A 27549-nucleotide genomic window follows, 5' to 3' on the forward strand; every position below is an offset into this window, starting at 1 on the left:
TCTGTTAGTTAATGAAGCCCATTGGGCCACCGATTTGTGACTTCTATGTATAGGCTGTGTCTAGAGTTTGTAAATAAATAAATGCTATTTACATTTTTATGGTTTTAAAAAATCATTCATAGCATATCACGTGGCATGCTAATTTCCATTCTTAAATAGCTTTTTTTAGTTTCTAATTTTCATTGTCTCCCTTTATTAAATCCTTAAGATCTTTCAACTTACTAAAGAAAGTGCCAACTTTAAGAAGTCTTTATTTTTCCTGGGTGTCTCTCTGCTCCATCTGGGCTGATTGTTCTTTTGAACTTTTTGCAGTTTTCATCCAGGGACTGATAATTCTTTTTTTTTTTTTTTGGCATGGGTCCCCCATTTCTTGGCTTGAAGTTCTCCTTTCTTAGTTTCCTCTCTTGTTTTCCTGGAAAACATCCTTAAGTAATTTCCTAAGAGAGGATGTATGGGAAGTAAACATTCTGAGTCTTTATATATCTGAAATGCTTTTATTCTACATTATGTCTGACTACTACTTTGGTTAGATATAGAACTATAGGTTTAAAATTATTTTCCCTAAAATTAAAGCCATTTTTTTTGCATTGTGACTGCTGTTTTTTAAAGTATCTTATTAACTGTCGGCTTTTTAATATATTTACATGTATAACTTTGCAATGTTTTCATTATTTGAAGAGAAAGATAAAAAATAAACATTTATATCAATGTTAGGAGGAAAATCAAAGCAAATCTAAGGAGAACAGAATGAAAAAAATAGTCAGTGTTGCTCATGTGGAATATGATGCCAGCCTTAGTCTCACTTATGTTTTTCTCTATCTAGAAACTTTTAAGATTTTTCTCTATCCTTTGTGTTCTAAAATTTTATAATGATGTGTCTAAGTTCAATGTGTCATTGTTCAAGGCACTTAATAGAACATTTTTATGGGAATATTCATGTTTTTTAGTCCTGGCAAATTCCCTTTATGAGGCTTTTTTCTTTTTTTTTTTTTTGTGAGGAAGATCAGCCCTGAGCTAACATCTGATGCCAATCCTCCTTTTTTTTTTTCTGAGGAAGACTGGCCCTGAGGTAACATCCGTGCCCATCTTCCTCTACTTTTTATATGGGACGCCACCACAGCGACAAGCAGTGCGTCGGTGCACGCCCAGGATCCGAACTGGCGATCAGGCCACCACTGCGGAGCGCCTGCACTTAACTGCTTGTGCCACTGGGCCGGCTCCATTTTTTTTTTTTTAAATCATTTTAGCCTCCCTCTCTTTTTTTTTTGCTGGTTTCATTTTCGATTTGAATGTCATCTGGAATATTTAACCTTTGTAAAACTGAATCTAGGAAAGCACTTAGATTTACTTTTCATTCTATTTTACCTGTTTTACAATTGTTTTCTTCTTTTGACTTTGTTTTCTTCATTCTGTACAAATTATGCATGTAAATAGATTCAAAAGCAAGCAGTTAATAAGGCTTACTTGCAAAAACAAGTCGTCTCCCCAACTCCTCTCTATCCTCAATTTTCACTTTTATTTTAATTTCTTCTAGTATTTGCTTCCACGTTTCTAAATAACGTGCTTACACTGACATTTTTTTCCACTTTAGATACCATCTATTAATTTCTTACTCTGAAGTCAAGGATTTAAGTTGTAATACATGCCTCTCCCTCCTCTCCACTGGAACACTTTTCCTTCCCCACTTTCCAGATATACTCTTGTCATTCTTTTAATTAAATCAATATTCAGTGTTTATATTTTTGTAATGATATAGACTTTATTCACAGTTGTAATGTAGTCTAATTTCTTTTCCCTTTCTATGTTACTTTTCTTTTTCCTGGAGTCATCATTGTCTAGCTTTTTCTCTTTTGTTTAGTTTTCTGAGTGCCTGTCACAGTCCAACTCCAACCTTTTTGCCAGAATAATATATCTTCTCTCAGTGCATTCAAGCATATCAAATAATCTCTTAAATTTATTTGAAAGCATTGGAGTTATTCCTCCTGGATGGGTGGATTTGATACTCTCTAGTCCAGCTGCACTGGTGTTTCTTTCGGATCTCCCTTCATGAGGGAGGGTATGGAGATTCCCTTGACCTCTCTCCTCTGTTGGAGACTCTGTTACCTGGTTCCCATCTCCTGGTTCCTTTTTCCTAGTTTACCCTTTTCACTAGTTCCAGGGAAAAGGAGCTTGGGAAGTACAATTTTTTGAGACTTTTCATATGTGAAATATTTTTAGTCTATTCCCACTCTTGACGCATAATTTGTCTGGGTATAGACTTCAATATTGAATGTCATTTTCTCTTAGAATTTTCCAAGCATTGCTTCACCACCAGGATTGCCACTGGAAAATCAAGTATGATGTCATTTTGATTCTTGGCTTCTGATCTGCTTTTCTTTCTGATCTGGAAAGATCTGAGATCTTTTCACTCTTGGTATTTTGAAAGTTCATGTTTTTACACCTTGATGTGGACTTTTGTGTATTCATTGTATTGGGAATCTGGTGGGTACTTTCAAACTCAGTTCTTGGAAACTTGTCTTGGATTATTTCTTTGACAAAATCTTATTCTTTGTTTTTCTATTCTTTTTATGTAGAACTTCTGTTGGTTAAATATTGGACATTCTGGCCTGTTTTTCTTGGCTTCTAACTCTTTGTCTTTTGTTTTACTTTCTAGATTGCTGTCCCCACTTTACCCTCCAATCCTGCTATTGAGTTTTAAATTTCTGAAATCAGACTTTTAATTTCAAAAGCTTTTTCTTGTATTCTTAATGTTCTGTTAAAAATAGTATCTTGCTTTTTGTTCCATAGCTGCAATATCTTCTTTTATCTCTCTGGGAATATTAATTTATTTGAAGAAGTGTTTTTCTGTCTCTACCCTGTCTCATCCCTCCCAGTTTTTCTTTTAACTGTTTGTTTTGGTTGCTATCCCTCTTGTTCGAGATTTTCTTCAAATGTCTTGTGTCTTCTGGGTGTCCACTCATACTTAAGTTTGATGCATGAAAAGGCTATCTGGGAGCTCTGACAGTCTTTATTCCAGCATGATTGGATTGGGATGTTTCACTGGGAGATCCACAACCACCAGTATCTGTAGATCTTTTCTCATAGTCTGGTCATCCTAAGATTTCCTGCCCAGGGGCCTGTCTTGGCTACTGTCGCATTCTGGGAGCCAAGTGAGGAAAAGGGAAGGGATCCCACTATTCAATATAGCGATAGTCACGTGAATGCTTTATTTTCAGTATGTCACCTCTGACTTCAGCTGTTCACAGTATAAGATCCCTCTACTTCAATCTCTCCAATGAGTAGTTTTTTGTTGGGTGGGGAAGAGAAAGTTCTCTGGCTGAGCAGGTTGGGAGAAGAGAATCTGGGCAGGGAGTGGGTCTTTTGGCTTCTGATTCAGAAGTTACTTTCAAATATGTATCTGTTTTGGCCACATCTTTACATCTCTGTGAGAGGTAATAAATGTATTCAATTTTGAAACTTTCCAGGATTCTTTGATGTAAATAAGTTTATTCTTGATCTTACTCCATTGTTGGCGTATGTTTAACTTTTCTCGTTTTTAATAAGTTAGTCACCCTCATTTGTTGGCTTTATAGATTCCAAAATTTTGATGCTGTTGTTTCCTTCTGTGTCCTCATTTTCCTTGTAGATTTATGCCTATTTTTCATATCTCCAGTGTCATTTAAGTGAAGTGTGGGAAAGGAATGAAGATCAAAACATATGTTCAAATTGTCAAGTTTAAACAGAAATTTCTGTTTTATTTTTAATTCAACATTTACTTAATAGCATATTAAAATTTGGGAGGATTTTAGAATAACAAAATCACACAAAATCCCACTACTTTAGAACAACTATTTTGAAAATTATTATTCAAATGTATATATATTTTTTCATATTTCACTCGTATTATACATACTTGTATTTCTTTGTGATTTCATATAATATTTCATCATAAATGTTTTATATTTTCCTGTAGAATATTTGTAGTTATGGCTTTATAATGTTTCATAGTATTGATGTCTCATTATTTACAAACCAGTCTCTAATATTGGATTTTAATTTTTCCTATCATTCATAATATCAAAATGAACATCTCTTTACATTTTTGCCTTCCTTGAATTTTTTTCTAAAAATATATTCCTTGCAGTGCAATGACTAGATCCAAGAGGAAGAACATCTTTATGGGTCCTGTTATACATTTCCTTGTCGATTTTCCAAAAATTTTACACCAAATTTTAATACTCCCTCAGTGACTGAGAATATAATACTAATTTTACCAAAAATATTTTTATTAACAACCTGGCCCTTCAGAGTTCTCTCCTGAAACACAGATCTTGTCCAAGAGAAGTGCTCTTTTAAACCATCTTTGCTGTACACATGTTTCTGAGAATCTGATTAATGTTGTGAATCTTTTCCCCATAAAAGCAAATTCCCTCAGCCACATGGAGTCTCTCTCTCTCTCGCTCACTCTCTCTTTCTCACACACACACACCTCTACACATAATGTCAGGCACTTGATGAGCACTTCTAAAGCCTATTCTGTGGACTCTGGTATAAGACCCCAATATCTAGAGAAAGCACTTTTCAGAGCTGTGAGCACCAAATTCCTTTGTTGCCGAGAAATTCAAACTGAGATACAATAGAATCAGTAAATCCCCGAGGACCCCATAGTCTGGGATTCATGTTCCTCTTTCCTTTTCCACCATGATCATGGGGCTAAATCTAGGGTCATGGAGAGTGATGAGGAGCTGATCTTCTAATCTTTGCCCAATTCTTGCCCCTTTACTTCGCTCCATTGCCTTGAATTTATTGGCAACAAACATGATGACTATATAGATTGGGTACGCAAACTTTATTTAGTCAGAAAATGAGCAAAACAGGAAGTTTAAATGCAGATTGTGAGAAACTTGGAGAGAAATAATAGAAAGAGCATGGGGAACTAAGAGTGGCCAATTCTGAAGGACTGTACAATCTTATGTGATAAAATGCATATTGAGGAACTGAAATTAGAACTCTTGGTAACCATGGGAACAGCACTGTTATGGCTCAATTGTTAGAAAAACAGTCCTGGGATTTCTGCGAAATGGAAATGATTGTTTAGATAATGATACATCTCCAGTGTGAGGACTGATAGTGAAGTTCCAGCATAAGTAGGAAGCCAAAATGTGAGGAACTTCTCAAACCCAGCTTTCCAAAATATTTCTCCTGTAAATAAATACAATTAAGCTTTATAGGAAATGCACTTGGCATTTTGCAATGTGACTTTGAAGTTTTACAGCCATAATTTTCCTATATGTCCACGATTTTCCATGTCCCTCCTCTTTGCATATTCTATATTTAGCAGTTTTTCAGTAGCTTGCTCCTGGAAAAATGGCATATGAGATTTCTGTTATTCTAGTCTCTAGATCCCAGAGTTAATTTTAGAAAGAAAATTTAGAAGTTAGATGTAGAGTAATCTTAAAGGAGGAAATTTAACTACATATAAGGAAGTGCTTAGGTCTGTGGTATATTTGTTATGGAGAAACTTTATAATAACAAAATAATTAACATTTATTTCAAACATATCATGTTGTACCAGGAGCTCTGCTTCTTGCTTACAAATACAAGCAACGCTGCCAACTTGTTTTTATCACTCTTGATGTGTACAGAGTGTTAAACTGAGACTCAGAAAGGTTAGGTAATTTCTCTAAGGTAATAAAATTGTAAGTGACCGCATGGTGACTGGACTCACTCCTTAGTCCTCAGGTCTTTTCTCCTCATCTCTTTCTGCTGAGGAATATTGGCCCTGAGCTAACATCTGTCCCCATCTTCCTCCAGTTTGTATGTAGGACACCACCACAGCGTGGCTTGATGAGCCGTGCGTAGGTCCGGGCCCCAGGCTGCAAAGCGGAGCACGGGAACTTAACCACTATGACACTGGGCTGGCCCCACCGTGTCTTTTTATATCCAAAACTTATGCTCTTTCTACTACTCTGTGTGGTCATTAAGATCTGTATCTGCTACATTTTGCTAAGGATAGGAACATGTGTGTTGTTTCTGAATCCCTGCAAAATTAAGAATTCATATTGTTGTTCCTGATGACTGGTAAATCTTTCCCCTCAATCATTACAGGCTCCCAACCATTCATGGCTCAGTTCAAATATCACACCCTTGCACTGAACTTTCCTTTATCTACCCAGCTGGACCCTCTCCTTCTTTGACATTTCCACAATATTTAATTTTATATTTCTTATGTTCCTTTATAACCTTTCTCTTTATTGTGTCCATGTTTGGTTTGGCTACTTGAAGGCGTATTATGTACAATAAATATCCACACAATGCTGCCTCATTCATCGTAGGTGACTAGTGTTTGTCAAATGACCTGACTGTGTTGTTCTCTTTAAGTCTTCAGGTGACCAGACAAAAGAGAATATGAGAAGTTTCAGAAATGGAGGTGATAATTAAAAAGTATAATGTTTTAGTCTTTTCCCTCCTTCTGAGGGAAGTTTCTATAGAATGAATAGTTTGTGCAGAATGGATAAAAACTTGCCTGGAAAGAAAGCTTTAGAAAAAGACTGAAGAGAATTCCTCTCAGTGCACAAAAAGACATGAAACCTAGGCTTCCGTGCAACTACACTAAGCTGAATATTTTATTAAAAAAAAAAGAGCAACGCTATCAATGTATATGACATCAATGATAACTACAATCAACGTAAACCCCAAGCATTTAATTTCTCCAAAGAAACTTCTAGATGTGTTCACTGACAGATATGTTGTTTCCTTCTCTATCTCTGGAACATCATTTTGCGGAACTGGTCTAACTTTCGGTAAACCGTATATTTAAAAACTTATTTGAGATAAGGCAGTCATGTACAACATGAATGTATTTTCTTTGAATCAATAAATGAGTATTGAATATCTTTTCCAAAAATTCTAGTAATAAAGAGATGGCTAGAAAAAATAACAGTAATAAACCTCATAATATAGTTTCAATTTCGATAACAGTCTTCATCTGAAAACTAAGAAGAAAGCCCTTGAAACAAAAAACAAGCACTCCAACAAAACAAAACTAACACAAAACTCTCAAACAATATGTACACATTAATGTTTATAATAACGGTATTATTAGTTCATTTAGAGTGCACATAATTTATAGCAAGTGTTATTCTTAACACTAAGTGTTATTCTTAACACTAAGTGTTATTCTGGTAGGAGTCTCCTATCTGATTTATGTGGGTGGTGCCATTCAGTAATTTATTAGGCTGCCTAATTTAATGATCAGTCATACTGGTTTCTTAGGTTTTGATTGAAACAAATCAGAGTTTCAGGGAGTTTTTAGACCCTTTCACAGAAGAGTCTTGTCTATCTCTCACTGATTACACAGGGTTCATACCTTTCTGTTTGGAATTCTAGGTGGAAATGGGCTTTTGGTTGGATGAACATTTGAAAGAGCCCTTGAATTATTTTTGAGCGAGGTTGCTGCCTCCAATAGACATAGTTCATGTATTTTTTTCATGAATTTTTAATTTAAGATTAGTTGAGAAGTTTAAGGAATTAGCTACTCATGTAGAATGTGCTGTATTTGGAAGGTTTATAAATAACAATATGTGCAGGTTATAAATTATACTTAAATATTGGGTATTATTATCATCAGGTTCCCAAATTCACTGATAGCACAAATTGAAATGGAGTGTAGCTCCTTTATTTCCCATAGCTGTGGTAGACAGAATATTGCCCTCCTGCCCCAAAGATGTCCAGATGGAACCCGTATATGTCACCTTACATGATAGGTGGGTCCCGCTTAATCACATGAATCCTTAAAAGTGGAGAACTTTTTCAGGCTGGGTGAGAAAAAGAGATGTGACGATGGGTACATGGTCAGGGAGATGCCACATTCCTGGCTTTGAAGACGGGAGAAGGGAGCCAGGAGCCAACGAATGCAAGCCATTTCTAGAAGCTGGAAAATGAAAGGAATTCTCGCTTAGAGCCTCTAGAAAGGAAATAGCCTCTGACACTCAATTTTAGCCCAGTGAGACTCATGCTGGATTTCTGCCCCACAGAACTGTAAGATAACAAATTTGTGTCCTTTTAAGCCACTGTGTTTGTGGTGGTTTGTTATGGCAGCAATAGAAAACTAATACAATAGCTGAGATAAACTTTCTCATGAGCCCCCATCCCTCTGGCTAGCGTGGAAAACTATGTAAACTTATCAGGTTAAACTATTTCAACCCCTTCTGATTTAAACAGTTGTGTGTTGAGGTAACTCAATCTCTTTTGGTTAAATGTTTGCCCTCCCAGATTTCCTTTCTCTTTCTCTGTTCTTCCCAAGATGTCCCTTAGGCCCATGGGGTGGAGGGGGGCTCAAATATTTTCTTGGGAATGGGGAAGAGGTAGCTTATCCATGGGAAGCCTCTGGTTATGGATCTGTTTCCACTAATCTTTGCTTGTTGGCCTCTGCTAAATGTGCTGGTGTTGTAGCTGGTCCTCCCGACCTTTGGCCATGCCCTGTGTGAATGGTGGTTTGGGGAAAAGAAAAATAAGATGCAGGAAGAATTCTTTCCGGAGAAGAAAAAGAAGTAAAAATCTAGTCTCTTTCCGTACTGCCTAATCCAGACCCTGCCATTGTCTCTGGTCATTGAGGTCTAATCCTTAACCAGCCCTAGGCTCTGCTGACAAGAGGTCTTATTAGCACTTCTGCAATTTCTGGGGGCCAGGTGAGAACTTTTGTATCCTCTGTCTGCTGTGTCCAATCCATGGGAGACTATAAACCTTATTTTAGGCTCCTTTAACCGATATCGTGCTATCAATCTTGTGCCATTTTGGCCCAAATGGCTAGGGTTTCTCCTAGAGGCTTTGAGCCTTCCACTCTACCCAGGCAATTGGGTGACCAGTTCTGAAGTTCTTGGAATTCTCGCGCCTATCTAGATGTACCTAGAGCATTTTCCCCATCTCTGCGCACAGTGTTTGGCTAGGGTTTGTAGAACCTGGACATCTGATCTCCTCACATTGCCTCCCTTTATTCTCTTTCTAAACTCTCCTGGGATAAAAAGATCTGGATTTTTATTTTTTCTCCAACTCTAGAAAGGACTTTCCCCGTGTGTTACTTTCCCTTCCCCAGAGCACCAATCTCACTTTTTAACAATAATTAAAAAGTAATAATGGGGAAGAGTGTCCTCTTCACACTACAGAAGAAACTTTGTGATCTGGATTGGCTATGTTTGTCTCTTGATAGGGTAGCTGCAGGACAATGAGATATTAGAGATTATAAAGACTGAAAATACATTGGCTTGGTGCAGGGGTTGGCACATTATAGCCCACAGCTGGCTGATTGTTTTTGTAACATAACTTTTATAGGAATACAGCCATGTACACTCATCTACTCGCTGTCTCTGACTGCTTTTGGGCTGCAATGGCAGAACCGAGGAGTGCGATAGACACTGTATGGCGTGCAAATCCCAAAATATTTACTACCTGGCCCTTTAAGAAAGCATTTGTTGACCCCTAGTTTAATGTATTAGTTATCTATTGCTATGTAACAAATAACCCCAAAATTTAGCAGCTTAAAACAACAAACATTTATTATCTCACAGTTTCTGTGGGTCAGAGATCTGGGCTACCATAGCTGGGTGATTCTGGCTGAGGGTCTCTCATGAGGCTGTATCAAGCTGTGACCCAGGACTGCTGTCATCTCAAGGCTTGACTGCGGCTGGAGAATCCACTTCCAAGGTCACACAGATGGTTGCTGGCTGACCTTAGTTCCACACAGGCTGTTGGCTAGGAGGCCTCAGTTCCTTGCCCCATGGGCTTCTCCTTGGGACTGCTCCACATAACAGCTGGTTTCTCCCAAAGCAGGTGATCCAAGAGTAGAGAAAGACAGAGAGACAGAGAGAGAGAAATTACAAGATTGAATCAGCAGTCTTTTATAAACAAATCTTGGAAGTGATATACTATCACTTCTACAGTATTCAATGTGTTAGGAGTGAGCATTAAGTCCAGCCCCCTACTCAAGGAGAGGGGATAGTACGAGGGCCCACAGACTAGGAGTCATCTGTTGTTGGGAGGCATCTTGGAGACTGGCTCTCACCTTTGGTAACCCCCCACATTTTCGCTCTTTTATATCATCATGCTATATATAGATTTCCGTCAATGTAGCTCCGGAATTTAGGACTGTGAAAACCAAGGTAAGCCAGGTAGTGAAGTATTGAAGCCATTTTAATGAAGTCTAATCCAAGATAACCATAAAAAAGTTGCTTGTCTGTTTGGTGCCTGTGGGCCAAATCCAGGCTAAAACTCAAAAGGTTGGAAATACTTGGGAGCCTAAAAGGAAGCCAATGGCAAGGATTCAGAGAGAACAGAGATTGACGGTTACAGCAAGACTGATTTGTGGCAAGGTGGACAGTTAAGAGAACACTTCACAATGGGGCCGGCCCGGTGGCGCAGCGGTTAAGTGCGTGTTGGCTGCGGCGGCCCGGGGTTCGCAGCCCCGGATCCCAGGCCTGCGCTGACGCACGCTTGTCAAGCCATGCTGTGGCGGCGTCCCATATAAAGTCGAGGAAGATTGGCAGTGACGTTAGCTCAGGGCCAATCTTACCTGGCAAGAAGAGGAGGGTTGGCATCAGATGTTAGCTCAGGGCTGATCTTCCTCACCAAAAAGAAAAAAAAAAACAGAACACTTCACTGACAATGAGAACTTTTTATTTGTTAATTCATTCAGTATTCAGCAAATATTGACTAAACTCCTACTAAGCTCCAGGTGCTTTTGAAGTCTTTGTGGATACAGCAGCAAACATGGGAGCAAAGATGGCCTCAGGCAGGAAACATCTTACAGCGGGTACTTCCTTTGTATGTTGACAGAGACAACAAGTGACTTCCCAGGATTTGACTCTTTCAGGATTTGTGGGCAGGAGAAGATATTTATATAAAAAGATAATAGGTAGAGTGGAGCTTGCATCCAGGGATGTGGAGGCGGTTGTAGAAACTTTTTAATGCATTTACAGTCTCTCCTAGTTTAAGTGAATGCTTTAAAAATGCTGTTGCCCCAAAGCTTGTGAGTCTAGACATGAGCGTGGAGTGGCAGGGTCTATAAAACTGGGGTCTATAGACTGTTTAGATTATCAACACATTGCCTTGGTTTTTCTTACCTGCTTTATTTAGCCATTTTTAGCACAGTCATATCTTTCACTAGGCTCAAACTGTATTTATTTATTTAACAATCAGATCTAGAATTTTGCTCTAGAAATGTCTACCAAAATCCAAACCATTTTTCTTCTTGTTGAGATGGATACAGAGATCAGAGATTGGGGGAGGAGAGAGAGTTTTCTTGGCTGATCCAAGGAAAGTCAGGTCGATTTGTGGTTAAACTATAAAGGCTCCATACCTGTGCTAGCTGGGTGAAGGAAGTAACGATGGTAGCCCTGCCTCTAGGACACTGTAAAAGCTTTTGACCTACAAATGAAGTTAATTTCTTCTATCTGTGTGATTGAAAGTTGGTTTTAGAATCCCATTAGACACAAATATTCCATTGCCTATACTTGCATCAATGGCTTATTGGTGTGGAATTTTTTTATGGGTCTCTGGAGAGAAACATACTAGGAGCGCAGTGGAGCTCATAAGAATGTTTATTTCAGTCATCCACATTTCAAAAGGGAGGGACTTGGAGAAAAAGACAGCCACAGAAATTTATTGTTTTGAATCTGAATCTGTGAGAAAAATAGAAATGTAATTTTAAAGTGAAATAATGGCAAAGCAAAATTTAAGGCAGGATAAGTAGCCACAGCCCTCTCTGTGACTGTGAGTCCTTTTTCTTGGAGATTATAGTATCTAAGGCCAGATACACAGATGTTTTGCACTTACTCAGCGATTAAAGGTAAGAGGTTGTGAAACTCTAAAAGAACCCAGAAAAAAAAGGCAAAGGGCTGAGTTTGAGTGAGTAAAGGAAGATAAATCAGATGAGATTGCATGTTGATGACACTCACCAGAGTTGCTCAACAGCATATCTGACAAACAGCAAGAGAAAAAGGAAACATTTTGGCAGAGTCAGCCACCCCCAGCATCTCTCTTCAAAACCCTACTAAGAAATCCCCACCGCTGGATGAGTTATTTCCTCTTTCTGCTGTATGAGTACAATGGGAAAACAAACAGACCCTAGAGCTGAAATATTGAAGTTAGGAAACAGTGGGATGAGTAATAACACAATAATGAATTAGACCGAAAGGCCTGGAGGTACAGATCTTCTATCTAGAGGGCTTGGATTTAGTCAAGTCCATTTTGGTATAGTGGCTATTTTGACTGTCTTTTTAGGCTGTTATGTATGGTCCTTTGCTTATGACTGTTCTCGTTACCCTTGGTTTTGTTCATTTGTTCTTCCTGCCTTATCTCCAGTGGAACTGCACCTTCTCTCACCCCTCTGTGGTCCTGCCATATCTGCTTTGGAAACTCTTCTGTTTTCTTGAAAGCCCAACTTAAATCTATCTTTCCTCCACGAAAACTCAGCTCTCCCAGTCCAGAATTAACCTCTCTTCTCCTCTTAACATCTTTACCCCTTTAATAAATAGGCCACAGTATCTTTTATACACAAGTTATGTATACATTTTCTGTCGTCTCTATTGAGTTGAAGTCTCCGGAGTGCAAAGGGCTTGTCATGAACGTCCATGTACTTCCTATAACATTTACTCAGTGATATGAGGGATATAAAAAGCCAATGTAATAAGTCAATGCTTATTGACTTCAAGTGTAAACTAATTCTTAATAATTTTAACAGAGATTAGCAGGATTCTAGGCAGAAGTCCCTTAATTTTCTGGCAGATAAAACTAATTAACCTTGATCTTATTTTGCCTTGTTATGTAGAATTCTGATGAAATAAACGAGGCTATTTATTGTTTTGGAAAAATCCTGGGGAAGCTATTTTATTTTTATTTAAGAATTTTTTGATTAAAAAGAAAAAAAGGAATTGATTCCACCTACCTTTGAGTTCCTTGCAGGCACGAGGCAATGTGGCTGCCTTCTTGGCTTCAGATTAGAGCCATGGTAGGTTCTAGAATATTTTAATTCTTTCCGCCTTTGTAGAGAAGCCTTTTAAATAGAACTCCATGTCACAAAAAAGAAACAGAATGGCCATCACTAGATCCTATGTTTCTCTCTCTTCTTTTTCCCTCCCAAGCCTCTCAAAGGCATAGTTTATGCCTGTTGGCTATACTTCCTAGATATGTCTTCCTTTCCTAACTCTTTGCAATTAACTGACTTTGATCTTCATCACACTCCAGAAACACTTCTCTAAAAGGTCAGTTGTGACTTCCTTTTTGTCAAAATCTCTCAGCTGCATTTGCAGCTGATAACCTTCTCCTTGTGACTGCCTGCTGCCTTGGCTTTGACATTGTTCTCCCTAGATTGTCTCCTAGGGGGAGGGGGAAATTAATTTGTTAAACACACATGTTCCTGCTAGTAGTTTTCTGTTGATCCTTGTATTTGAGCTTCATGACAACTCTCTAAGGCAGGAGGCATTCTTGCACACTGTCACTTGAATATAGATGTTTTTGTTTTGTCCCACTGGCCAGTTATTTCATACAGGGGTAGGTCTTGTGTGTCTTAGGTGGTTGCAATTTCCTTGAAAGTGGAATTCGCACCCTCCACCTCTTCTCTATCACTCACAGTGCCTGACACAGCAAATATTTTCAGGGCTTAATAAATATTTGTTGCCTGATTGTAGCTGAAAGTGCTCAGACCTTGAAGATGAAGACTAACATGAATGTTGACCAGTTTTTGTTGAACGTCTCTGTTTTTCCAAGTGCTGGAAGAAACCTCCTTTCATATACCATCTTAAAAAAAAACCAAACCTCATTCATGAAAAGATCATGTTTGACACTAAGATTAGGAAACCATTAGCAACTGTCACATGGAGGCCAGAGTGGGTTTCCTTCTGACGATAGGAGAACCTCTCAGCTGGGAGTGACCGGACTCTGAGGCCTCTGAGTTAGATCGGAGTGATTATATTTTTTATCTGCTTTGGGCAGCTTGGCCCAGTTTCTGAGTCAGATGTACTGAGTTTGTACTTTCTGTCTGACACAAGTGTCTCTTATCCCTCATTTCCATGTGAGATTAGGACCAGTCCTGGGTGAAATGGGAGAGTGGGGGTGGTGCTGGTGAAGTTAGTCTGTGTCACCCTCGGCATTTCCTCTTATGCTCCCTTTAATCGCCTTTCGGTTCCTCTTTTCCCACCAGGTGCCAGAGGGGTTATGCTTCCCCATAATCTTTCTTGTCGTGGGGGAAGTGGTGGGAACTAACATTTTTTCAAAACCCTTCCTACAATGAAGCTTGCACATTATTGGGCATTCAGAGTCATTGCTTCATTTGCTGTCTCTTGGCAACTCCACAAGGTAGACTTTATTACTTTTATATCACGGAGTTGAAACTGAGGCTTTAAAAAGATAGAAAACTTGTCCAAATGACACAGCTTGTAAATACAAAGGTGGAATTTGAAGCTCAGCCTGTCTGACTCTAAAACATCTGGGATCCTTGTACTGTACAAGGTTACCTCTTCAGAAGGAAAGGAATCATACAAAATTGTTTCCCACTGAGGGGTTTGTAGCCTATGGGAGAGAGAGCAGTGCTTTTCCGATAGAGCTCCAGCAAGTTTGCCATGGTCAGACGGCCAGGGCATTCGCAGGGGAGGAGGCTACATTTTCTGCCCGAAGGCTGATTTGGGGCAGGATCCTCTTACCCTTACATGTGCTTCATAGCATTGCATCTGACCCCTCCAATTAAGCATCCTTAGCTACCCATGGTACATAAACTAGAATTCAACAATTAGAGACCTTTTTCTTTGATGGATGTTCTTTCATTAGTCCTGGGAAAATGAATTTAGTGTGCTAGGGCCTTCCTTTTAATCAAAGGAAATGTCTAGGTTATAATAAGAAGCAAAACCTTCCCATCAACAGTAAGTTAATTGAGCATGGGTATGTGGGTGCAACATTCAGATGAATCCCTCTGCACTGGGTCATGTCACAGTACTCACCTGTGACTTGATGGGTGATGCAGCCTAGCAGAATTTTAGAAGCTTCTTTGGGGCAAGGACCATGGCTGGAACAGTGGGGTCCTCATTATCCAAGGAAAATTAGTAAACACATGTATATATAAATATACATATTTTCAGGAGCTTTAAACATATATACATGTATGTGTGTGTGTGTGTGTATATATATATATATAATTTTTTTAAAGCTCCTGAAAATGAATCCACTTAAAATATTTTAAAAAATAATTAAAAGAACCATGATATGTTCTGTATCTTCAAAGGGAAACTAAATCTCATAGTGATAATTTGTTTATTCTTTCATTTAAATACATTTAACTTAAATTATATTTAGTACTTTAAGAAAACAAACAAAGATGAATCAAACACTGATCATTCTTTTCCAGACTAATTTTTCCAATAAAATCATATGATAGCAATATCAAAATCTTCACTTAAGGTATGTATGCCTTTTACAATGTTATCACAATAGAGGTAATTTTGGCTTTAAGTGAGGGCTTCGCCAATTTTCCTAAATGTCTGCCTAAATTCCTGCCTAAAGTCCTCTCTTAATCCTTTTTATCAAATAGTTCTTTTTTGCCATGCCTATCACATCAGTATCCTTGTTGACTCCCTATTCATTAATTTTTAATAGGTATACCTCTGCCAATTTTTGTGTGTTGTTTTGTGATCCAAGAAGTTTTTCAGCATCACTTTCATCAATCTTATGAAATCCTACAACTTTTGCAATGTTTGTCGTTTTGCTTGGCAGTCTATTGCATCGCATTTGCATAGTTTGATTAAATGTCTACAAGGTCTGTGCCATCAGTCAGAGCTGGTATTGATGTGATGGGCAGAGACACAAGTTAGGGTGAAGTGGAGTGGGATAAGTGGTGACTAGTATTACAAGAGATCAGTCAGCCCCTTTGTGAATATTTTTGTGCCATGGTGTCTCTTTGCTTCCCTCAGCAACCATGTAATTATGGGATGGGGCATAATACATGTTCAAATAATGACTCCCTGGGCTCAAATAATTGTTGAATGGAATGGTACTGACCATGCCTGGATCTGCTCTCAACCTATAAATGTAGCAGATGTTAGAAGCCTACAGGCTTGGGTTGCACAAAGATGAACTAAATCCTTTTCCAACCATTTTGGTGTACATGAATAGAGCTGAAAGCATTCCAGAACGACTGGAATGTTAAATCTCAAATCCAGAGATCTGCTTGAAGGCCCGTAATTATCTCTATTGTGATGCCTTTCAACACATCTAAGATATTGCGGAGTTTTGATTCAAGGTGGGCTAAGGGAATGGTAAAACCAAATGAGACTTGAGTTCCAAGCCTCTTCTGTTATTACTATATTATGCTTTTTGGGGCGTGTGTGTGTGTGCGCGCGCGTGCACCACGCGTGTGTGTTTCATTAGCTTCAATAGACTGCAGTGCTATGATCTTTGTTTCTTTTAATCTCATTTATCATTGTATTCTGTATGGATATAACTTAATAAATAAGAATCAATTTTCCTTCCTGTAAGTATTTTAGGTATAATAGGTCAGTGGGAGAGCATGACACGTTTACTAACCACCCTCCTCTCACTACGTATGTATGACCTCATATTTGAATAGTATTATTTACAAAATATATAAGCATTTCAAAGTAATAATTTTTTTTTTCATAGGTAGAGAGAATAATGATGGCTTGCTACTTCCTCTTTGCTTCTTTAACATGCTATTTATAAGAGTTTTTTTGTTGTTCCTACTGTAGTTGGATGTGGGATTTTTGGTTAATTCTGTATTTTTCTTCTCATTGGATTGCAAGCTCCTTGAGGGCAAAACCCTTGTCTTATTTTGTTTTCTGTCCCCAGGATCTGACATAGGACTCTGTAAATGTCTATTACATTGTTCTTTAATTGAGGTAGAAATGAAGAGCTTGGCTTAGAAGGAAGGAAATGGTAAATTATTGTGGTGGAAGTGAAGTGGGTTGTACTAACTTTGCAAGGAAATAAAGCAAGGTTAATTGGTTGAAGGTAAGACAGAGGACAGTTTCTCTGTGGTGTATTATGAAAGGGGCAGAGGCCAAAGTACAATGATTACTCCACTGAAAAACAAATAAACAAGCTGGCACGTGCTTGCCTGAGTACATATAAACTTGGAGTCTGTGAGCAGTTAGATGCTCTATGTTAGTGACAAGGCACAAGGCCATTTGTATAGGCTCTTAAGCCTTTTAATTTACAATTTTCCAAAAGTACTTCAATAAGAAATGACTTTTCCTAATGAAATGTCAATGAAGTTTAGCCAGTGATTAATACAAGGTGATGGAATCTCCCGAAAGTGGACACGTTTGAATTAATTTTTGAATTAAAATCTCCATTTTCAGGAGATTCCATCACATCAGAAATTTCCAATCACTAACAGAAAGAGGGCAAGAAGGTTTTCTGGAAGCCATATGTCTGCTGAATGTATCCACAGACCTGTGAAGAAAGAAGAACTTAATTAGACAGATGAGCAATTTCCTCAAAAGGCACATGCAGGCATTGGATTATATCTCATTTCCTCTAAAAGAAGCATGAAAACCATGATGATTAGCAACTCACTGTTTTGGAGCTTAGCCATTCACCAGTTTATTTTCACTTGGTGGGAGTGAAGGAAGGTGATGCTAATGCTTTTGAGTTGGGTTCTTTTAGTCATGAATGTTGGATTTCTGTTACGCAGAGTGTGTGTTCAATTGAGTTCCACATTATCTGAGTGTAAGATTCTACTTTGTGGCTTGTCCTTGGTTCAGCTGTAATCATTTTAGCCAGAAGAATGTTCTAAGTCATCTCCCCTTGCTTTCAGTGGCTCAGGAAACAGAAACTAATTTTGATTTCAACTAAGTCAAACTTGATTAGGAAAGTAAATATAATGTTACTGCATGAAAGCGTGAAGTTCCTGCCTAAGCCGAACGTGTACGTTCAAAACTATTCCTCTGATTCTTTCCCATTTGATTTATCCATATCATCTCCATCTTTCCATTTCAGGGCATATGACTGAGAGTTTGCTATTCTGGAAATTAATAAATGATTTCGTCAATATCAAAAAGCTAACACTGACTTGGAAGATCAGAGAGTTGAAAGCCCTCTCTGGATGGTATGGCCCTTGACTTCCATTTCCCAGTGTTTCTGCTTCTTTGAAATAAGGAAGTTTGTAGGTCTTTCTTAGTTTCCTTGTGCTCACTTGTCTTTTTTATCTTTGGTGTTTTACAAAACTGAGTCATTGAAACCCTTCCCATTTCACCACCATGCAGCCATGGGGTAATCATCAAGAAAAAAAAGCTTTTTATCCTTTGTAGGCTGTCAGAAATCCTTGTTATTAAGCTGCACTAGAGGTCAATGATTTGAGATACTTTGAATTTTTTTTTTTAAACAATTGGCCAGTGATTAGGAATGATTATTCTTACTAGAGTTGTTCTTTCAGTAGTCAAGTTTAGGTAACTGTTGGACCAACTGAAATTTAAAAAGGATAAGTTGAACACCAGGTTTCAATTAAATATATTTTTATAAAGAAGAATTGTAAACACACTCTTTTCAAACCAGAAATTAATTAAAGATTTTAAAGAATAGAATGGTGGGAGTGAAACATTGATGAAGATGAGATTTTGACAGCTACTGCATGAGGCAATGCAAACTGGGAGAAAGAAAATCAGCAAACTCCCTGGGTTGGCCAAACAGAGTCAGTTTGGTCTGCAACATTTTTACTGTAGTTCAGAAAAGGACCGACATTAGTCAGGGTCTTCCACAGAAACAGAACTGATAGGAGATTATATATATATGGAGACATATCATCAGAAATTGGCTCATGAGATTATGGAGGCTGAGAAGCACATGATCTGCCCTCTGTAAGCTGGAGACCCAGGAAAACTGGTGATATAATTCAGTCCCAGTCTGAAGGCCCGAGAACCAGGGGGGCTGGTGGTGTAAATCAGAGTCCAAGGGCAGAAGATGAGATGAATCCCAACTCAATCAGTGAAGCAGGAAAAAAAGGGACGAATTCCTCCTTCCTCATTCTTTTGTTCTATTCAGGCCCTGAAGAGACTGAATGATGCCTGCCCATATTGAGGAGGGAAATCTACTTTACTTGAGTCCATTAATTCAAATGCTAATCTCATCAAAATACCAAAATCTATATTAGTTAGGGTTCTCCAGAGAAACAGAACCAATAGGATAGATTTATTTATTTATTTATTTATTTATTTATTTATTTATTTATTTATCAATTATAGGAATTGGCTCACTGAGTTGCCCACCCACATGGGAGAGGGCAATCTTCTTGACTCAGTCTACTGATTCAAATGGTAACGCTAATCTCTTCCAGAGACACCCTCACAGGCACATCTAGAAATAATGTTTAACCAGCTATCTGGGCATCTCTTAGCTCAGCCAAGCTGACACATAAAATTAGCCATCCCAGGACACCTTCTACCAAGTAAGCGATTAAGCTTGACACCAGAATTAGAGTATATGGAGGTGATTTTGTAATGTTCTTCTGGTGGTTTTGAGAAGTTTGAAATCACCAAAAACCATCTTAGATATCATGTACTAAATTAATAAAATTCATCATAATAGGTTTCATAAAGAGGGGAAGTTCTATAAAAGATCCAAATGATCTCGATTAATTTATCATTAGAGGTTAATGAAAGTGCATAAACTCAAATTTTAGTAGAACTAAATTTTAACATTCCTCTCCTTTCTGCTTTTTCTCCACTCTACATAACATTATGGCATTGATTTGCTCTCCACTACCACCACACCCACCCCACACACATACACACAAAATTACTTTAGAGTGATGTTTAGTGGAGGTCCAAGCAGGAGTACTCAGGCCAGTCTAACCAAAAGGTGTGTTTTGTTTGCCTCTGCAAAGTGTTTAAATTAAAAAAAATTTATCTTCAACACTAAAGCATAAATTTAAACTTCTGGTCTTTCTTGAAAAATGGAGAGATTTGGTATTGCTGGACCTATAATACCCTTGTGGCCCTGAGAGGCTGGAGCTGAGTAGTGGACCTCCACCCAATTTCCAAGGGCCGTGAACAGTAGTATTCGACACAGTTCCCGCCACTCTCTAATTTCTCCTTGACATTGGGGGTGAATTGCCTTTTCTATTCAAGGTTGGGCTGCTGTTTTTCTTACAGTTAAGTTAGGATAAAACTATTTTTAAAAGCTGTATCTTTTTCAAAAGCAGGTAAATGACAGATAGATTGAGAAGAGCATATGTTTCAAGAAAAAGAGGAATGAGCTTATAGGTACAAAGACTATCCTTAAATATTTATTTTAATAGAAGTGTATCTGGCTCACCTAGCTATGTAATGTTACTTGGCTGGTCTACCTTGAGTTAATGTACTTACATGTCCCTTTTAGGAATTTGAGAATAATGTAAAGTAATACTTTTGCTAATAAAAAAGATTCATTTCAGGGACTTGCTTCGTGGTATTAAACTTTGTTGTCAAGAGGTAACAATGATGTAGGAGGCGCTATGCTGTGTCTTTTCACTTTTTCTCTTCTTGACAAGACCTCAAGGAGGGAGGTGGTGAGCAGGTAGGGTGGGTGGTGGTGACGGTAGCTGTGGGAGTTGGCCCATTTCTTAGTGGGATTCCAGTTCAGACCCACCTGTCGAAGATATGAAACAGCACTATGGCTACTTTCTCAGATGCCATTACTACTTTTGGCATTGAAAAGACTGGATTACAATAGTCCCCCCCATCCTCGGGGGATACGTTCCAAGACCCCCAGTGGATGCCTGAAACCACAGACAGTACTGAACCCCATATAGTCTATGTTTTTTCCTATACATACATACCTATGATAAAGTTTAATTTATAAATTAAGCACATAAGAGATTAACGACAATAACTTTTCTTTGGCATATCCAAATTGCCAACATCACTACTCTTGCACTTTGGGGCCATTATTAAGAAAAATAAGGGTTATTGAACACAAGCACTGTGATACCACCACAGTCAATCTGATGAGCAAGATTACTACTTTCGTGACTAATGGGCGGGTAGCGTGTACTGCATGGATATTCTGGACAAAGGGATGATTCATGTCCTGAGTGGGCCAGAGGGGGATGTCGTGAGATTTCATCATGCTACTCAGAATGGTGCACAATGTAAAACTTATGAATTATTTATTTCTAGAATTTTCTATTTAATATTTTCAGACCACCGTTGACTGTGGGTAACTGACACGGCGGAAAGTGAACCATGGCTAAAAGGGGACTACTGTATCAGTTTCCTGCATGCCCATGTTACTGTTGTTAGAGAATACTTTGTTCACTGAAGATTTATTAAGCAGTGTATAATTGTATATTTTAAGAATTTTTCCTGACGTGGATCAAATTCTAGATCTAGAGTCTTATTATTTTTTACTTAAATAGAAGCTTTGAAATTGGGTTAAGGAGTCTTATAGAAACAGTCCAGGCTCTTCAGGACCAAAGTCTAAGATTTTTAACAAGACTTGGTGAGTGCTCTTTCATTCTTTTGGAACAGGGATCATGCAGATACCGATATACGTCTCGCTATTATTTAAATGTCCGCGAATTGAGGTTTCACTGGGTTAATTCCTTTGCCTGGTTCTAGGCATTGCGAGAGAACAGAGGACCCAGAACCTGGTTCTGAGCAGACTAAAAACTTAGATGGGAAGACAAGCCATGCAAGCATAAAATTATTTGATAAAACAAACGTTTCATCAAATGGTTATGTGCACCGGAGGGGCAGTGGCAGGGAATGACAGACTCTACTGCAATAGTAGAGAAAACTATTGAGAGAATTCTTCCCACATCATGTCAACTTGAATTAATGAACATCTTCCCTGGGAGAAACCTGAACCTGCATTTCAGCAAATTTAGCCTTCACGGGAAAGATAAAAGGACATAGATTGTACTGACTGTTCATGCAGCACCAAAGCAATCACTGCAAAGAAAGAAAAATAAACAACTTTTTAATTTTTATACCATCCAACTAATTTCTTTCTGCCTAAGTCTTATTTTTCTTTGAATGGAAAATGTGAGCAGACACAGACAGAGAGTAGAAGATTTCTTTTTCACTCTTTCTCTGTGAGTTTGTGTATGTGCAAAATAATACATGCATATTACAACAATTCAAGCAATATAACCTAGAACATGCCCTCCCCTCCCCTGACCTCCAATGCTCATAATCAATTGCTCCTTACAGTAAATTACTATTAATAGATTGGCTAATATCTTCCAAGCTTTCTTTCTAGACATATGGCAAAGATATAAACACACGTATAATTTTTTTTGCACAAATTGGAATAAAATATACATTTTGTTCTGGGGCCGGCCTGGTGGCGCAAGCGGTTAAGTGCGCGCGCTCCGCTGCGGCGGCCCGGGGTTCGCTGGTTCGGATCCCGGGCGCGCACCGACGCACTGCTTGGTAAGCCATGCTGCGGCGGCGTCCCATATAAAGTGGAGGAAGATAGGCACAGATGTTAGCCCAGGGCCGTCTTCCTCAGCAAAAAAAAGAGGAGGATTGGCGGATGTTAGCTCAGGGCTGATCTCCTCACAAAAAAAAAAAAAAAAAAAATATATATATATATATATATATATATATACATTTTGTTCTATAATTTACTTTTTATTCATAATATAATTTTCCATGTCATATACATGTATCCATGTCATTTTAAGAAATGTTCATGTCGTATTGTACTCTGTTCTATAGATTAATCATAATTTTAAAACTATTTCCCTAAAGACATTTAGAATGTTTCCAACTTTTCAATATTATAAAAAATGCTACAAGAAACAGTTATTTATAGTCTATATATTTGCATATGTATATCCATAGGATAAAGTCTCCGAAGTGGAATTGCTTGGTCAGAGGGTATCAATATTTTAAGCATCTGTAGGCATTGTCAACTTGCACTCCATAAATTTAACATGAATTTACATTCCTGAATATATCCTAAGAGAATTTATATTTACAAACAACCTTAGCAAAAGTGGGTATTATTAATCTGATAGGGGTAAATGTTATCTTAATGTTTTAAACTGTATTTCTTTAGTTATTAGTGAGATTTTAATTTTTTTCTTTTTTGTGTGGGAGACTGGCCCTGGGCTAACATCCATGCTGATCTTCCTCCACTTTATGTGGGACGCTGCCACAGCATGCCTGACAAGCAGTGCGTTGGTCTGCGCCTGGGATCTGAACCTGCGAACCCCGGGCCACCAGCAGCGGAGTGCACGCACTTAACCACTATGCCATGGGGCCGGCGCCGAGATTTTAATATTTTTGATTGTGTACAGTTCTGCTGGGTGAATTGCCCATTTGGGTCTCTTGTCTTCTTTGTTTTCTTTTGGGTTGTTTCTCTTTTACCTTTTTAACTCTTTATATATTATGAATGTTAATATTTCTACATTTGACAAATATTTTCTCCAATTTCTCATTGTGTCACTTATCAGTACACTTCACTAGTCCTTAAACTTTTGTATTTATTCTTTAATTGTGTCAAGCTGCAGAGATGAACTTGTTTTCACTAACATTTGTGTTAAATTAATAGTAAAACAATAAAAGTAGCACTGAATGAGTCAGGTCAATTAAAAGAAGAGATAAGTGATCAAACCTTGACTTTTGTATTGATTCCACTGATTTTTAAATAAACTAAATTATTTTGTGCTGTCAGTCAAATAAGCAATACGGGGTTGACATGAGGTATTACAGCTTTTTTGTCTCTCCCTCCCATTTCTATTTCAGTCCTTCCTCCTCAACCTTTTTTCTTTGTCTTTTTTCTTGTACATCCAGAGGACTCTGCGGCATGTTTGTTTCACTCTTAAGGTGACATTTAGAGGTAAAGAAGTTGTTATGGGTACTTTAGTACACAAAACATAGGAGAAATCTGAATACACCGGTAACACATCTGGTATTATAAATTCAATTCCTCTACCCCAAAAATGTGGATTATGATACTTGTTTCCAGATTTAGAGAGATGTCAAAAGAATAAATTATATCACGAATATGTAAATATCTTGACCTTTCTTATGTCTTACTGGGGATGGCTTGTTGTTTGCAGGAGAAGGGGAACAGATGAAAGGAGCTAACCTGCGGTAGGGTGTACTGTGGGTTACTTACTATATATGCACCGTCACATTTCATCCTTCTAGAACCTATCAAGAAATAAGTTAAAAAGTCCCTAGTTTTTACAGGTGAGAAAGTTGAGGCTTTGGGACCTTAAATAATTTGTACAAAGTCATGTAAGTGGTAGACATGAGATTTGAACACAGGATTGAATGGAACACCCCTAAACAAATGTAAGATTGACAAGAGCTGTTTTGGTTTTCTTTCTTCCTATTTTATTCATTTTTGACACAGTGCCTGGTATAGGTCCTCAATAGATACTTGTCGAATGAATATGAATGGAACCAACATCCATGTTCTTTCCATTATACCATGCTGGATCTGAAGATGGGGGCTAAAGTTTCCTTCCTCTAATGTTATTGTAAAGACTTTTTTTTGTTGCTCTTGAACACGTTAGAGAGACAAGATTTCAGTCTTTATTTTCATACTTTCAAATTTACTGATTGGATTGTTGATGCTTATTCTGACTGTTGGAGAGAAAGTATGAGGAATTCTCTTGCTCAGCTTTTAAACTCATTTTGGCTGCAGAGTTTTAACCTGACTAAACTGGAAATTTTATCCACCTTTATTTAAAAATGATAAGTATACCTTACTTTTCAAATTAAACTTTCAAAATGAAGTAAATTGTAGGCTACACAAAATTTTCATTTATTTATTCAACAAACTTTTGGATGTTTACTAAGTACCACTGTGCTAGGAACTAGGGATATTATGCTGAATATAATGTTTCGTATACAGGTAAAATGCATATCAATAGAAAGAAAATATTTTAATATTTACTATAAAATTCAGTAAAACTTTCCTTGTCAGAAATGTTTGCTGGAAGTCCAGGAGAAGTTACTCATTTAGGAAAATTGCCCCGTGCAGTCACCTTTGATAAAGAGTAAATGTGTTTGATGTGTTAACATAATGGAGACAATTCTGCTTCTCTAGCAGGCTTCTTGAGGACGTTAAGGCAAGGGCCAGATGAAGCAGCTGTCTGACTGAATTTATCATTCACTTTGGCTAAACAATTGGTTTTATTTTCATCAGAGTGACAACTGGTTAGCTGTTTTTACATCACATTTCACACAAGTTATTTTTCATTCATATACTGAATTTAGTGCTCCTTAGTCAGTCTGATATTCCCTCTGAAAAGGACAGAAAAAAGCAAATAAACAAAAAGCCCAAGAAGATGTATGCCTTTGAACAGTTTCTTTGCTGTTTTGTGTATTTTTGAATGGTTTTACATTCATATATATCCTCTGTAGTTATGTACTTTAAAAGTATACTTATTTTGCAGACAGGTCTTGGAAATATTTTTCTCATAAAGGAGAAAAAAACTGAAAGATGGTTGTGTATCCATGGAATTTGAGAAAGAAATGAAAACAAAGTTTCATTTAAGTTTATATCTACCAAAATTAGCAGTCTAAAATTTCCTTTATAAAAATATTTTCTAGCCCTTGCTGAAAAGATTTTCTTTTTAATTTATAATAGAAAAACAATGAAAACAGGTGGATTATGAGAATAAACCAAATGATCTAAGAGAATTAAAAGATTAACTCCAGACACAGAGAGGCTCTCTGCTCTGCATACCCAAGGTTATGCAGAGCAGGCCACATTTCTGCAAAATAGAGACTCTTTCAGAAAATGCTCTTTATCTGTGAAAGCATAGCTCGCCCTTGACCATTTGGGGCACGTGAGGTAATAGTTAATGAATGTCTCTATAAGAAACATAATAGCATATTACAGCTTTCTTAGTCTGAAATTCTAGGGCTCTTTCAGTTAGAAGAAGAGAGAATCCTAGTGTTACCCTAAATATCAAAGTCTGTAATTCCACTCAGAAAATAGAAACCAATTCAATAAGCTACTATCATAATGCCCTGCATTGATGGATTGTAAGTTCTCAATTTCTGTACTAAATAGGCTTCTTTTTGTGGCAAAAAGAGTTCCAGTTTCATCTTTTATCCTTGTACAACTTCATCACGATTAGTTTAAGGACTAGATATAGGCTGAGACTTAAAAACATTTCTTTATAATATAAAGCAGTAGATGTAACAAAAAAGCATTCCATCCTTTGCAGGCTATTTCAATGACTGGTGAGAACTGAAGCCCAGTTGACGTGATATTTTTATAATCGCAATGATGAAATCGTTCCAAATTGACTGGAAAATGGTCAGGTCACCTGCTGCATATGAATGTGGCATACAAAGAAAGGCCAGCTAGAAGGTGTTGATTACTAAATTAAGACATGATTGAGGTCAGTAGACATAGAAAAAGATGCTCAACCTCATTAACAATTAGAAAAATGAAAATTGAAATGACACTGACACACCGACCAGATTGGCTAAAATTAGGATGTAAAATCACATTGAAAGAAAGCTTGGCATTATTGAGGAAAGCCGAAGATATATATACCATATGACCCAGCTATTCCAGGAATGTACCATAGAGAAATGCTTGCATATGGGCCCCCAGATAATGGAAAAATAAATTGGAATACTAGACAGTAATGTAAATGAACACATGACAGTTATGGGCAACACCATGGAAATTGTCACGATTTTAAGGTTAAACAAAGGCATCATGGCATAAAAAACCACCTACATTATGATTCTGTTCCTGTAAAATTAAAAAACAGACAAAACCAAACTCTATTGTTTTGGAATGGAGACATTAGTAGCACTATGAAGAAAAACAAGAAAATGATTAACACAAGTAAAGATAGTGATTATCTCTGGGGAGAGGTACACCATAGGGGGCTTCTGGGGTGCTGATGATATTCTATTTCTTGATCTGGATTGGACGATTTGTTTAAATAATTGTCAAAGAGTAGATGTATATTTTATGTACATTTCTATGTGTATGCTATACATTGCAATAAAAAGTAAAACACACACATACACACACACAAATTCTGAGACCACTGTCCATGGCATGTGACTATACAATGCCTAATATGCTAAAGTGGGTCTGGCTATTTGGAGGGCAGTTCAGAGCTGGCAGCTATGAGCAAAGTGTGCACTGGATTCGAGGTGCCACTTCTTCATGTAACATCGTAGATTGACTGTGGTCCAGAATTGGGTTGTTACCACATAAAAACAGCCTTTAATAAAATCGTGTTTAATTCAGCTAACTTCATTCATTCTCATAACTACCCAGTTAGTCTTATGGCAACTTGGTTTCTTACATTACTACAACTTACACGAGAATTGGTTGGGACTCTCTGAGAATTGGTCTGGGCCCCTTTATTTTCATTCCAGCCTTGCTCTCTTTCTAAATGACCTGCAAATTCATTTTTTTTCAGCCTCCTTTTACCTCAAGTGACACAGCCTGTGTTCCATAGATAGCAAAGGAGAAAATACATTCAATGATTTTTTTATCATCTCCAAACACATGAGCAAAGGAATATCCGAAGGATGTTTTCATCTGACTAATTAGGTTAGAAATCTCAGGAGAACAGTCCTATTTGCTATA

At 37.7% G+C, this 27549-nt stretch overlaps 1 long non-coding RNA gene across 2 annotated transcripts; it reads right to left on the reverse strand.

Annotated features, from left to right (window-relative positions):
• Positions 1-9513: 9513 nt before the first annotated feature.
• On the reverse strand, positions 9514-13218 carry LOC131421828 (uncharacterized). 2 transcript variants are annotated; one of them, XR_009223955.1, is made up of 2 exons: positions 12920-13218; positions 9514-9788 (listed from the first exon to the last, which is right to left on the reverse strand). It is a non-coding gene; the product is annotated as an uncharacterized LOC131421828 (long non-coding RNA). The 2 variants fall into 2 exon arrangements; XR_009223956.1 differs by having other exon boundaries at positions 9514-9795.
• Positions 13219-27549: the final 14331 nt, after the last annotated feature.

The sequence above is a fragment of the Diceros bicornis genome, chromosome 25, assembly GCF_020826845.1.
Source record: "Diceros bicornis minor isolate mBicDic1 chromosome 25, mDicBic1.mat.cur, whole genome shotgun sequence".
NCBI lineage: Eukaryota > Metazoa > Chordata > Mammalia > Perissodactyla > Rhinocerotidae > Diceros > Diceros bicornis.